The sequence below is a fragment of the Anolis carolinensis genome, chromosome 2 (assembly GCF_035594765.1).
Source record: "Anolis carolinensis isolate JA03-04 chromosome 2, rAnoCar3.1.pri, whole genome shotgun sequence".
In the NCBI taxonomy this organism is placed as follows: Eukaryota; Metazoa; Chordata; class Lepidosauria; order Squamata; family Dactyloidae; genus Anolis; species Anolis carolinensis.
Genome location: NC_085842.1, coordinates 167,326,340 through 167,339,845, shown reverse-complemented (window position 1 = coordinate 167,339,845; position 13,506 = coordinate 167,326,340). Strand labels below are relative to the sequence as shown.

Here is a 13,506-nt window from a genome sequence, read left to right as displayed (position 1 = left end):
GTGTACAAAACAATATTAGATAAGCAAAATGCTCAAAGATCTCTCTAGTAGATGGGTAATTTAAGTCAGATTCCACAACCCCAAGTCTACAACCCCAAACAAACCTAAACCTGAATAAGCAAGTATAAAACAAAACCTTTGGTTAACATACGTGATGATATCCTTCTCAAGTTTCTAAATCCATTCTAACACTGACAGAAAAGGGATATCTTCCTAGGTTAGCAGCCTAGTTAAATTAATCAAGGTGGTCAATCTTGATTGACCTCAATCTTCAAGGACTGGAAATCAATTCTCCCTGGGGGAGAAAAGTGACACATAAAATAAATAAATAAATAAATAAATAAATAAGGTTACAATTTCCCCTAAAATCAAGACTCTTCTAGACCCATTCCCATACATTCACTTTCATTCTCCCATTCTCTCCTGTAATACTGTTAATGTTTAGGAAACCACAGTAGAATATATTTCAAGATTCAAACATTTTCAGAAAGAAAATTTTAAAATGCACGTAGATCAAGCAACACACCAGGGAAAGAGTAAGAAAATAAGCATTTTAACATCTATATATAAAATCATATAACCACTGAATATTTGTGATGACTGTACATTTGCTTTAATAGCTGAAAACATTTGCACTGTTAACAGTAGAAACAGCTGGGTCATGAAACATTTCCCTCATTTTTTTAAAAAAACCTTCTAATAAAAACCAATCCAAATGTAACACAAAGATGCAAAGGCTACTTTTAACCCAAGGAGGAGCTGAAATTCACATTCACATCAACTAATAAAAAGGTATCAAGATGAAGCCAAAAGACCAAATAAAAACATATGGGGGGAGGTTTCTTGTATTTTTTTGAAGTGTGTTGTTTTGTTTAACAAAACATGAAGCAGTGCAGAGCAGAAAAGCCCCTACAAGTAACGAATTATTTGGAAGTGAGAGAAATTCAGACATGAAATACAGGCAGAAGGCAGTAAAGACTGCGGTGGAAAGAAGAGAATGGGAGACAACTCATTAATGGATTCTGATATTACAAGGCACCAGGTGACCCTGCAAGTATGAATAAGAAATTAAGATGCCCATATTTTGGGTGGTTCCAAGAGATCCTGTCACTACATCCTAGGCTCTTTAAGAACTCAGAAATGAATACAAAAATGCAATTTTTGTATATCTCTGCAATCACCTCTACTCAAAAAGCTTTAGTAACACTAAGCACGTTGACTCTGCTCTTTCTAAACACACAATTTTAACTTACACTCCCGGTCAAGTCAGAAGGAAACCATATTACATCTGGTCTTTTCTGGGACTTTTCCATTCATCTGTATATTATAGCAAAAGAGACCAATTAGATTAAATATGAGAGCCTGCAATACTACTCCAAGAAAAGTCTACCTCTGTCTTTGCTGTTTTTAGAGCTAGCACTCTTTGAGCCTCAGCCTTTTCTCTGACCAAGTCAACAAAAGCCTCTCTCCTTCTCAGTGGCAAGTACTAGGGAGTATAAATGTATTTTCTCTAGTCCACCAGAGTAATAAGCATGTGTGTGCAAGCAATGTTTCCATTAAGCAGGGCAATTTGCTGAATTAATACACTCAAAGGATTTGGTGGGTAAATTCCATGAGGATGGACAAGCTGCAAAAGAGATACAAAACACACACAGAGGCTATGAGATTACTGCACTCTCCAAATTGTTTTGCTAGTTCTGTCATCCCTGAGTCTTGCTGTTTTTTTTTTTTTTTTTGGGGGGGGGGGGCACATATGCTTGCTTGAGGAAAATTGTCGGCCCAAGCGACTGTCCTTCCCCAGTGTGTAGAGATGAGAATTCTGGTGACTTTCAGATTCACATTTGAAACCAATTTCATTATCTTTTCTATATCCTTCAACAGGACAGAACTAGATCCTTGTAAGCATTTCCCCTTGACTTAGGGGTAGCACAGACTGAATGAGGGCACCTCGCCTGGATGTAAGCTAGTGAGGCATGGCTGTTATCCTCATACTCTGAGACGCTATGGGGTATGTCACCATGGGCGTGGTGGCATGGCTCATGGTGATGCCCCCCAAGGGTTGAGCCATAGATACAGCCACTGGAGCCACTGAAACAGCTACTGGTGCCATGGAGACAGGTGGAGCCATCCCCTGAGCAATTGTCTGAGCCAGAGCTGCTGACAGTGGGGTGATTTCAGGGTTCATAGGAGGTGCTGCGTTGCTGGGAGGGGCTGCCTGTGCTCCAGCTGGAGCCACCAAATCCTGCTGGGAGACAGGCCGTGGCTGCAGAGCCTGGCTACTCAAGGTAGTGTGAGTCTGGGCAATGCTATGATTGTAGTTGGTGACAGTGCCCACCGTGGGTGCCAGAGTCTGCTCAGTGGCTGTTGCAGTGGAGCTGAGAGTCATCACCTTGGCCTGATTGCGGAACTGGGCGTTCTGTTCCAGGAGAACCTCATTTGTGGCCAGGAGATTGTTCACCTGCTTCTTGAGGTCCTCAATACGTTTCCGGAGCATGATATTTTCTTCCTCCAAAAGCCGGTATTCTACTGTACGTGGACTGGTGAAGTTGTACTCATAAGTCTCAAAATGGAGCCCATCTACCCGCCGCCGCTTGAGCACAGGATCGTGGTCATCATAGCACCGGTCAGAGTCATACATCGGATCATATGGGTCATACCGACGCACAGGAGTGGTGATGCCCTGCTCCCGGGTAGCCAGGCCCCGGGCATCATACTCATAATCCCGCTGCAAATGCTGAAATTTACATTTGGCTCCACGCTGGCAATCCCCCTTGAGGAAGTCCCTACAAATCGGTACCTCCTCCTTGCTGTTAGGGAGATCAGCTGGGGAAAGGCCAAGCCCAGCTGCCACTTTCTGGCGGAGTCGCGGGGGAAGCTCCCCGGTCTTTTTGTAGCAGTCCTCATCCTCCTTGGTGCCGTGGATGAAGCGGCAGTTGATGCGGACACACTCCTTGTTCTGGAAGTCGTGGCAGAAGATGAACTCGTTCTTGCTGACTCCCAGGTTTGTCACCTCATTGATATCAGGGTGGCGGAAACGACAGCGCTTGCCTCGCTTGCAGACATTACGCAAGAAATCTCGGCAGATGACATAGGAATTGGCACTCGCTTCATCATTCCCACTACCGTTATAGCTGTTGTCGCGGTCAGGCATCTTTTTCTAGCCCCGTCTGGGCTGAGAAATGAAGTCAAACTACTGTACAGGGATATAAAGGGAAAATGTTTTGTTGGCATGTGTAATATTCTTTCATTTAATACATGTATCTTACTGTCTATTTATATGGGTCTCTTTCAGTATTTGCTTGGCTAGAATGGCCTCAATACCGTAATTTTAATTTTTCCTAATTCTTTCCCTTACTGTTGCCATTTGACTCCAGGCCTGAACAAAACACTTCACATAGACATACACAGCTGGGTTGTCTTCTCTCTTCTTTCCTAGTTCTACAATTTTTTGCCTTCATTACAACAGCCCAATTTCAAATATTTACAAGAATCACATAGTTATTACTGGTTTGTGCTTCAGTAGCATTTGCAGTCCCAAATGACTGTGCTCTGAATACAGGATTACAAGAGCAGGACATTAGTGGCTGTGAATAGCAAACCAACTTACATTTTAATAATAATAATAAATCTGACACCAAGTCTCATTATCAGTGGGGTGAAATATAAATTTAAAAAAATTAAATTGCTGCAAATGAATAAAGCACTCATCTAGCATAACACAACCAACTTGCTATTAAATGTCCTTAGATTCTGCAAAGACCTTCAACATATCTCTTACCTAATACAGTAGAGTCTCACTTATCCAACGTAAATGGGCCGGCAGAACGTTGGATAAGCAGGACATTAGTGGCTGTGAATAGCAAACCAACTTACATTTTAATAATAATAATAAATCTGACACCAAGTCTCATTATCAGTGGGGTGAAATATAAATTTAAAAAAATTAAATTGCTGCAAATGAATAAAGCACTCATCTAGCATAACACAACCAACTTGCTATTAAATGTCCTTAGATTCTGCAAAGACCTTCAACATATCTCTTACCTAATACAGTAGAGTCTCACTTATCCAACGTAAATGGGCCGGCAGAACGTTGGATAAGCGAATATGTTGGATAATAAGGAGGCATTAAGGAAAAGCCTATTAAACATCAAATTAGGTTATGATTTTACAAATTAAGCACCAAAACATCATGTTAGACAACAAATTTGGCAGAAAAAGTAGTTCAATATGCAGTAATGCTATGTAGTAATTACTGTATTTATGAATTTAGCACCAAAATATCATGATATATTGAAAACATTGACTACAAACATGCGTTGGATAATCCAGAACGTTGGATAAGCGAGTGTTGGATAAGTGAGACTCTACTGTACCAGCATTTTGGGGTTCTTGAGGCTCAGAAGGTCTACACTGAATGAAAATTAACAGGTGTTGCACAGGATTATCAAATAAAGTAGGTATAGCATGTTCTCTGAGTAACAGTTATTGTTTTATGTGTTTAGGGTGCCATGCAGCCTAGGTTTACGTAGGTGTGGGGCAGTGTAGGATCTCATTGACTGGCATTGTAGGAAAGTGTGTGTATACAAAGTCACCCAATGAGGGCAATCAACACATTTTAACTATTCTGTTCTCATAATCAGGGCTCTAAATGAAGACATTTTTCCATACCTTACAGGTATCCTTATTTATGTATCTGATTATTAATAGCTTGGGGAATCTACGTTTTCTTCCCTCCCTCTAATCCTAGATGCAACCTCCAGTTCCGCATCCTACTATATTTCACTATGTCACTATTATTTATTTATTTATTTATTTACAGTATTTATATTCCGCCCTTCTCACCCTGAAGGGGACTCAGGGCGGATCACATTACACATATAAGGCAAACATTCAATGCCTTAACATAGAACAAAGACAAGACAAACACGGGGCTCCGAGCTGGCCTCGAACTCATGACCTCTTGGTCAGAGTGATTTGTTGCAGCTGGTTGCTCAACAGCCTGCGCCACAGCCCGGCACTATCAAAGCCCATCTGATTTTCCTAACCTGGCCTCCATCCCCTCAAATGAAAACTTGAAGCTCCTGAAAACAGGGTTATGAATTCTGCCTAGAAGCTCCCTACACAGCAATACTGGGGAGGGAAACAATTGTCTTCTACAGTGAATCTTTCTGCATGGGTTCTACAGTGCAGGTACAGCCAGCAAAAACTTTTCCAACTCGACTTGCGAACATGTGGGTCCGTTTTACGGTATTTCCGGGGCAGGTGCTGCCGGGAGAGTGAGGGAGGGTGTCGGTATAAGAAAAGAAGAGGAACAGACCTCTTTGGCCTCAGTCCATGGCGATGCGGGGCCCTTCTTCCCGCCAACTCCGCGGCTTCCTGGTTCCCTGGAGCCCCATCCCACCCTTCCCTTCCCTTGAAAAAGAGAGGAGGAGGAGGGCTTCCCCGAGCCAATGCTCGGGAGCGAGGCAGGGAGAGCGCAAAAGCCCGCCAGACAAAAGCACCAGCAGGAGGAGGCGGCAGAGGGAGCCCGGCCCTGACCTCCCGCCTCAGGAAAGGAGACGGGCCACACGGCCAGGCTCCCAGGACCCAGCGGGGCGAAGCCAAGGCCTGCTGACCAACCCGGCCGCTCCTCCCGCTTTCACCCACTCCCGTCACTCCGACCTCCTCCGCTCCAAGCCAAGCGCAGCCCCTTCCGGCGCGGGAGCACCCGTCTAGCCACCCCTACCGGAAGTGCTCTATCGTTTCTTCCGCCGAGGGCTTTCCCTTCCTCCGCGAGTTCTTAGCCGCACGAGACTCGGAGGAAACCTTTGGCGGAATAAAGGCCCATAACCAAGCAGCCGCGCTATAGTGTAACTAACGTCCCTACAGCTGCTTAGCCCCTGGCGCTACTGACTAAATTTTTTTTTTGCTTTGAACTCCGTCTGTGATCACTTATGGAACAACACTCAGAAAACATGGGAATTCCAGACAGGCAACAATCAGAGCCAGCTAACACATCCCAACAATGGATCCCCCGGGTAGGAAGCAGCCAAATCTTGAAGCTGAAAGGCCATCCAATGCTAATCAAGGTGGCCAATTGAAACATTCACACATGCCCAGGCGAATTCTTTCTCTCAACCTGGACTTTTCAGATAAACCCCACTTGCCTAGTTTCCAACAGACCTCACACCTCTTGAGGATTTTATTGTCAGAAGCAACTGAGAACATACTGCAAGTCGCTTCTGGTGTGAGAGAATTGGCCATCTGCAGATGTTGCTCAGGATGCCTGGATGTGTTACCATCTTTCTGGGAGGCTTCTCTCACGTCCCCTCAAACTTGAGCTGACAGGAGATTCAGAGATTCAGATTGGCAACCTTCAGGCTAGCAGTTCAACTGACAAAAGGGTTTAACCCACTGCGCCACCATGAGCCCTCGATGGCGTACTGGATTAAAGCGTGACTTGAAGGTTGGGTTGCTGATCTGATGGCTGCCTGGATGAGCTCCCTCTATCAGCTCCAGCTCCATGCGTGGACATGAGAAGCCTCCCACAAGGATGGTAAAACATCTGAGCGTCCCCTGGGCATCGTCCTTGCAGACAGCCAATTCTCACTCCAGAAGCGACTCAAGTTGCTCCTGATATGAAGAAAAAAAAACCCATGGCTCCTACCTCTGAGGATGCCTGCCATAGATGTGAGTGAAACAACAGGAGTGCTTCTGTAACATGGCCATACAGCCCAGAAAACTCACAGCAACCCAGTGATTCTGGCCATGAAAGCCTTTGAACACTCTGAAAGATACTTTAAAATGCTATTGTAGGCTGAGTGTATGACTTATCCGAAGTACAGTAGAGTCTCACTTAACCAACATAAACGGGCCGGCAGAATGTTGGATAAGCGAATATGTTGGATAATAAGGAGGGATTAAGGAAAAGCCTATTAAACATCAAATTAGGTTATGATTTTACAAATGAAGCACCAAAACATCATGTTAGACAACAAATTTGGCAGAAAAGGTAGTTCAATATGCAGTAATGCTATGTAGTAATTACTGTATTTATGAATTTAGCACCAAAATATCACGATATATTGAAAACATTGACTACAAAAATGCGTTGGATAATCCAGAACGTTGGATAAGCGAGTGTTGGATAAGTGAGACTCTACTGTATTTGAAACTAGAAGTACTTCGGATTTTATGAATACACACACATAAATGGGATCAAAGTCTAAAATCTGAAATGTTTCAGACACCTTGTACTCATAAGCTAATTTTAACTTTTATGCAGTATTTTTACTTTTTTTGTGCATGGAACTATATATATATATATATGCACTGACCCACCACAAAGCAAAAGTATCAGCCTGCCACCTGTACAGAACATTTTAATAAGACATTCAACCTGTACGTTTAATTTATTAATTCCAATTATTGATCCATTTGTTAAACCTATTGTTTCTATAGTTCTCTGGAAAAGCAAGCTTATTGTACAAAACAAGTTGTGAATTTTCTCAAACTCAATACTGTCCTTTTAAAAGGGGGCATATAAAATTTTCACTATTTTCAACTTCTCTTACCTCATGCAGAAAAACTGGAAGCAGGGAAAGACTACCAGTCACTCTTCAGATCTTCCCTCATGCCCCCAAAATAGCAGAATTTATAGGACCTGGTATTTCCAAAAAGAATGGTTCACAACTTGCTTGAGAACTAGTGTAGTGGTTTTGTGCTGGACCAAAGTTAAAATGCATTCAAACATGGAAATGCATTGTGTGACCTTAGACAAATTACTCTTTCAGCCTTAGGTGAAGGCAATGGCAAATCTTAGGAAACCAGAGAGGATCAACATACGTCAGTCAAATTGATGGCACAATGCAATGAAAATGCTCAATTTTGACTTACAATCCTGCCATGACATGTATAAGAAACTCACTAAATATACCTAATAGAGGATGAAAGTCACATATACATTTTTACCTGTTAATGGTCCCTTATGGCATTCTTTTTTAATTCTAGCAATAGACAGGCTGTCAACCTTTTTTAGCCCAAGGAGATCCTTTATATATAGAGAAGCAGTATTCATATTTGAGTAAGAATATACTGTTGCTATCTAGCAAAGATATACACCCCAGAGAAAGATTATGAATTGCTGAAGATCTGATAGCATGAGGTCTTCCAAGTTGATTCTGGTCTAAGCACTTATTTCCCAGCAAAAATCGTTCAGAAAACAGCACTAACAGGTTGAATGCAGAATGCTTCCATGCCAAAGGGCTTCCACAAAGTAGCAATTCTCATCTTTCAACCTGAAGATGGTTGGATCCTATCTTTACCTAACCCATGACTAGATTGCAGCATAATAGCTCTGTATAAGCAAGTTTTAAAGTACCATTAACTAATAGCTGCAAATGAAATTTCCAAATAGAACTGAAATAACTAAAACCTCTATAATTTCAAACCTTTTACTGATTATTCAACAATTGTTCAGAAAAAAACTGTGCTGAATTCCCAAGAAAAGGGCTTTATTTTATACAGTCGCTACATCAAGCCACAAAGAGGATGAGTCCAGAATAGTACAGCTCAAAGCACCACCCTTGAAGAAGCATGGCTCCTAGACTTTAAGATGGAATCTCCTGAAGGTATGCAAGGGGTCTTCTGGCAGCAGCAAATAGAAGGCATTGTATGGAATTCAGCTTCCCAAGCTCCATCCTTCCATACTCCATTTTGCAGCTTCAGTAGCACTGTAAGCAACATCTACTTGGACCTCTGCCTCATCTTTCTTCTTTTGCGCTTCAGCCTGTAAGAGATAATATTCTTTAACTGTGTGTGCACTGACCATTCAGTTAATACTCTAGTTCAGTGGTTCCCAAACTTATTTGGCCTACCACCCTCTTTCTAGGAAAAAATATTACTCAGTGACCCCTGAAAATTATTTTTTAAAATTTTTAATAGCAATTAAACTGAAAGCTATATCTATTAATGCATATGACAAATGCACCTGTGGCCATCACCACCCCCCTGGATCACTGCAGCGCCCACCAGGGGGCGGTAGCACCCACTTTGGGAATCACTGTTCTAGCTACTTTCCAGACCCAAAAAAAATAAAAATAAAATAGCAAGTTATTTCTGTCAGTGTGCTGCCTATCACACTTTGTTAACCACCCTACCAAACAATTTTCTTGCAAAATCAACTTTTCAAATAGAGTCCCAGAGTGGAAGGAAACTAATTTCTGGTAAGTTGGCTAAGGTTGGACCCATTAAAGACCACCAAGTAGACCTATCCAATCAGACCAAGTGGGTGGACTTATATCAGTGGTTCTCAACCTGTGGGCCCCCAGATGTTTTGGCCTACAACTCCCAGAACTCTCAACCAGTTTACCAGCTGTTAAGATTTCTAGGGGTTGAATGCCAAAACATCTGGGGACCCACAGGTTGAGAACCACTAACTTATATGCTGCTGTAGCCACTATAAATATTTATCACTATCACCAAGGAAGCTTGTTAAATGAATTCACCTCAAAAGAAAATACCCAAGCACTCCTCAACTGGCATTTACTTCTGCTCAACCAAAGCACCTGTCATTCCTTACCTAATGCTAACATCCACATAAGGATGCAGTCTGTGCCACTTTCCCTATCCTAATACCAAAAATTCCACCTGAAGGTTTTCCTTATTAGTCTGCCGCTTCCTAACCCTCTGCATGTATTGGACTACAAATTTCATCACCTTCACTTAGGATAGGTTGCAGATGGGCCAAGTAATTCACATTCTTCAATTAGTAGAGACTGACAATGTGCCAGCAACAACCTGGTGGTATTTGATCAACTAATTTAAGATTCAATCTTTATTTTGAGTTCTAAAAAACAGCACAGACTATTAACTTTTACAGATACAACTTACTGGGGAGCTCACTTTGCAGAAGTAAGTTATTTGACCTTTTGGTTCAGTAAGGGACAGGATGGAAGAGGATTTTTTAACAGAAACAAACAGTTTGTGTGCATAGAAATGGGGAATACACCAACCACTAATGTACAGTTGGCAAGTTTCTTGTCAAGTAAAAGACGTGTCTGTATTTTGCAAGTTCATGCCTGCTTCTATGCTTCCTTGCATGTGCAGGGAACAAGAGCAAATAGGATGCAATAAGGAATATAAACTAATATTTTAAATGAACAGAAGTGAAGATTGACCAAGCATCAGAGCCGGGCAATAAAGACATGACAGCATTCTGACTTGGATCTGTACAAACTATCTCCCAGTGATGCTAAACCAATATTCGGTCTGTGGTCCTTCACAGGACTTAACTTACACACTGTATGAATTGAGAATCTCAAGAGATAAAATGTATGATGCCTAGTAAAACCTTGGTCTCAAATGCAAAGGGTGATCAGAAAATAGATCAATATGTGTAGGTAATCTCAAGAGTGATTAAGAGACTGCCAGTGGTTTTCGATTACTATTCTCAGTATGTTTGGTAGATGAAAGATTCAATTCTATTAAGAGTGTACAAGGAGGCTGAGCAGTCAAAAGGTATCTTAATCTACACATCTGTGTCTTGATTTTCTAAAGCTACCATTCTCCACCTGACTTTAACTAGTATAGGCCAAGCTTCTAGTGAAAAAACAAAGCAGATCTAAGAAACCTAACGTAGTCTACTTATGTCCATTGTATTTAAGGCACTGGAGGAAAAACACTACTATTTAATGTTTTCAAGAAAAATCACTTCATATATCCCACTATTCTGGCTCCCTCGCAAGGACACTTGTGTTTCAATTGTTACTCATGCTTCTCAAACACAGCCTTGAGAAGAACCACTTCACACTGTCTCCAGCATGCTGAGATCAAGACAAGCTGAAACATAGAATCATAGAATAATAAAGTTGGAAGAGACCACATGGGCCATCTGTGCAGGAAAAGCAGTCAAAGTACCCCTGACAGATGGCCAACCTGAATGGATTAGCTTGTGCCACCTAGATTATTTTTATGGTTGAAAGCTGTGAACCAGTGAAAATGATATTCAGTCACAAACCCAAACACATACTAGGGAGTCAGGCACACTGAAAAGCCAACATGAGATGGCTTTAGCACTGGGTTCAAATCCTGCTGAGCCATACAAATCCAATGGGTGACCTCGCAGAAATTACACCCTCTCAGCCTCAAGGGAAAGCAAAGGCCATTACACTCTGACCAAATGTAAGTCCGAAAAGATGGAATTTTCAAATAAAATCAAACAAAATGTTTATCTCAACCACCTCCAGCATTATACCAATTTTTTGCATACAAAACAGACATTCAAATTTTAACCTCACCCTTTAGTTTTCAGATAAGACATATATGAACCATGCTATGAACTATGGGCAAATGAATTGAAGAATTTTAAGTAAAGATCTTCAACAGTAAGGTTTCTGAGAACAGAACAGTGAGCTCAAAAGTAAAATAAAGGCACATGCTGCCATACCTGCGCATCCGCTTCTTTCGCCACTGTGGGAGAAAAGAGAGGTACAGATTAGTATTTATGATCCGGATCAAGTAACAGAACAATCACCTGAGGATGATCACACTATGTGCTACATTACTTTAAAAATGGGTAATCTTCCTTTTTTTAAAAAAAGGCCTAACTACCAGTCCAAATAAGGACTATCATTACCTCCTTAAATGAAATGGACACAAAATGCATAGAGAAAACTACGCAAACATCTTATGACTAACACATCTGTAGAGAAGCCCACAAACTCTGCACTTTACTGCACTCAGTAATCATGCATGGGACAAAAAAGGCTCTTTAAAAGTACCATCTTATATGCAGAGTTCAAAAGGGATCGAATCTCTGCTTCCACGATTTGAAAAGCACCATGTTTTAGGGTGTATCTACAGAAGGCATGGGCAAACTTGGGCCCTCCAGGTGTTTTGGACTTCAACTAATGTTAGGAATTGTCGGAGTTGAAGTCCAACACCTGGAAGGCCCAAGTTTGCCCATGCCTGATCTACACTGTAGAATGCAGCTTGGGCCCGTTCTAAACGACCATGATGTAATGCTATGGAATCATGAGTTGTGGCCCGACAATGTCTATAGCCTTCTCTGCCAAAAAGTCCTGGTGCCTTATCAAGCTACAAATCCATTCCAGCATAAATTCTGCAGTATTGAAGCACCTTTATTCTTATTCCTCCAGGCGCTCTCCACTCGAAACACAAGAGGGCTGCCTCCATTTCCATCCACCATCAAGCTTCATTTGTAAGATAGCCTGGGCCTCAATCAGATGTCCTTTCTATTCTATGGACCTTCACTACAAGGAGCCTCCGAAATGCCTCGGCCATCCCTTCTGCCCGTCCTTTACCTTCACATCCCCTATGATGGTGTATCTACCTACCTCATAATGCAATGAAGTAGGCCTCTCCCTCCCCACAGGCCTCCAACCCGCTCAATTTCCCCAAATAACACCATCCCGCAGCTCAATACAGCGCTCACCTTAGCTCTCATGTCGGGGACGTTCCCCCGGGCTCAGCCCTCAAGAAGATTCAATAAGGCCGCGGCCGGATGGCGACAGATTCACGAAACCGCGCCAGCTCCCTCCAGCTTCCTCGCCTTCAAGATGGCGGAACCAGCGACAACGGCGGAAAGGCCTCGGAACGCCCTCGGCGGCTATTTATAGCCAGCGTAACGCGCGGGAGGCTTACGTCACGCACGTGTCCTTTGAGTTGCATGACGGGAGTTGTAGTTAACAGCTCGAGGGTGGGAAGGCCTCGATTTGTGTACAATACAATGTGGTCGCCGCCATTTTGAATGAAAAAGAAGGCAGAGGAACTGAACAGCAGAAGTTGGTGGAGGGGCAGAGTTACGTTATCTCCTGTTGTTTTCTTTCAGGAATGGCATTTACAATTACGTTCACTCAAAATTAACAAAATAGTCATTGAATTATAATATCTAATGATAAAAGTTTGAAATTTGGGAACATTTCTGAATGATCCCAATGAACATTTTGTCCAGAAAAGGGTCCCGCTCTTATTTAGTGGGCTTCCCCTGAAATGAGGATAGAAAAGCAGCTTTAAATTAAAGGTAAAGGTTTCCCCTGACGTTAAGTCCAGTCATTTCTGACTCTGGGGGTTGGTGCTCATCTCTATTTCTAAGCCGAAGAGCCGGCGTTGTCCGTAGACACCTCCAAGGTCATGTGGCCGGCATGACTGCATGGAGTGCCGTTACCTTCCCGCCGGAGCGGTACCTATTGATCTACTCACATTTGCATGTTTTCGAACTGCTAAGTTGGCAGGGGCTTGAGCTAACAGCGGGCGCTCACGCCGCTCCCTGGGATTGAACCTGAGACCTTTCGGGTCTTCAGCTCAGTGCTTTAACGCACTTCGCCATCGTGGTTCCAGCTTTAAATTAGAAGTACTGTATCTAAAAGTGAGAATAAGAAAAGTACAGTGGGTTGCTGTGAGTTTTCTGGGCTGTATGGCCATGTTACAGAAGCATTTTCTCCTGACATCTCGCCTGCATCTACGGCAGGCAGCCTCAGAGGTTGTGAGGTCTGTTGGAAACAA

At 42.6% G+C, this 13,506-nt stretch overlaps 1 long non-coding RNA gene across 1 annotated transcript; it reads right to left on the bottom strand.

Annotated features, from left to right (window-relative positions):
• Positions 1–532: 532 nt before the first annotated feature.
• zc3h10 (zinc finger CCCH-type containing 10) lies at positions 533–12,613 on the bottom strand. The gene is made up of 4 exons (XR_506777.3): positions 12,437–12,613; positions 11,429–11,451; positions 5,321–8,770; positions 533–3,193 (listed from the first exon to the last, which is right to left on the bottom strand). It is a non-coding gene; the product is annotated as a zinc finger CCCH-type containing 10 (long non-coding RNA).
• Positions 12,614–13,506: the final 893 nt, after the last annotated feature.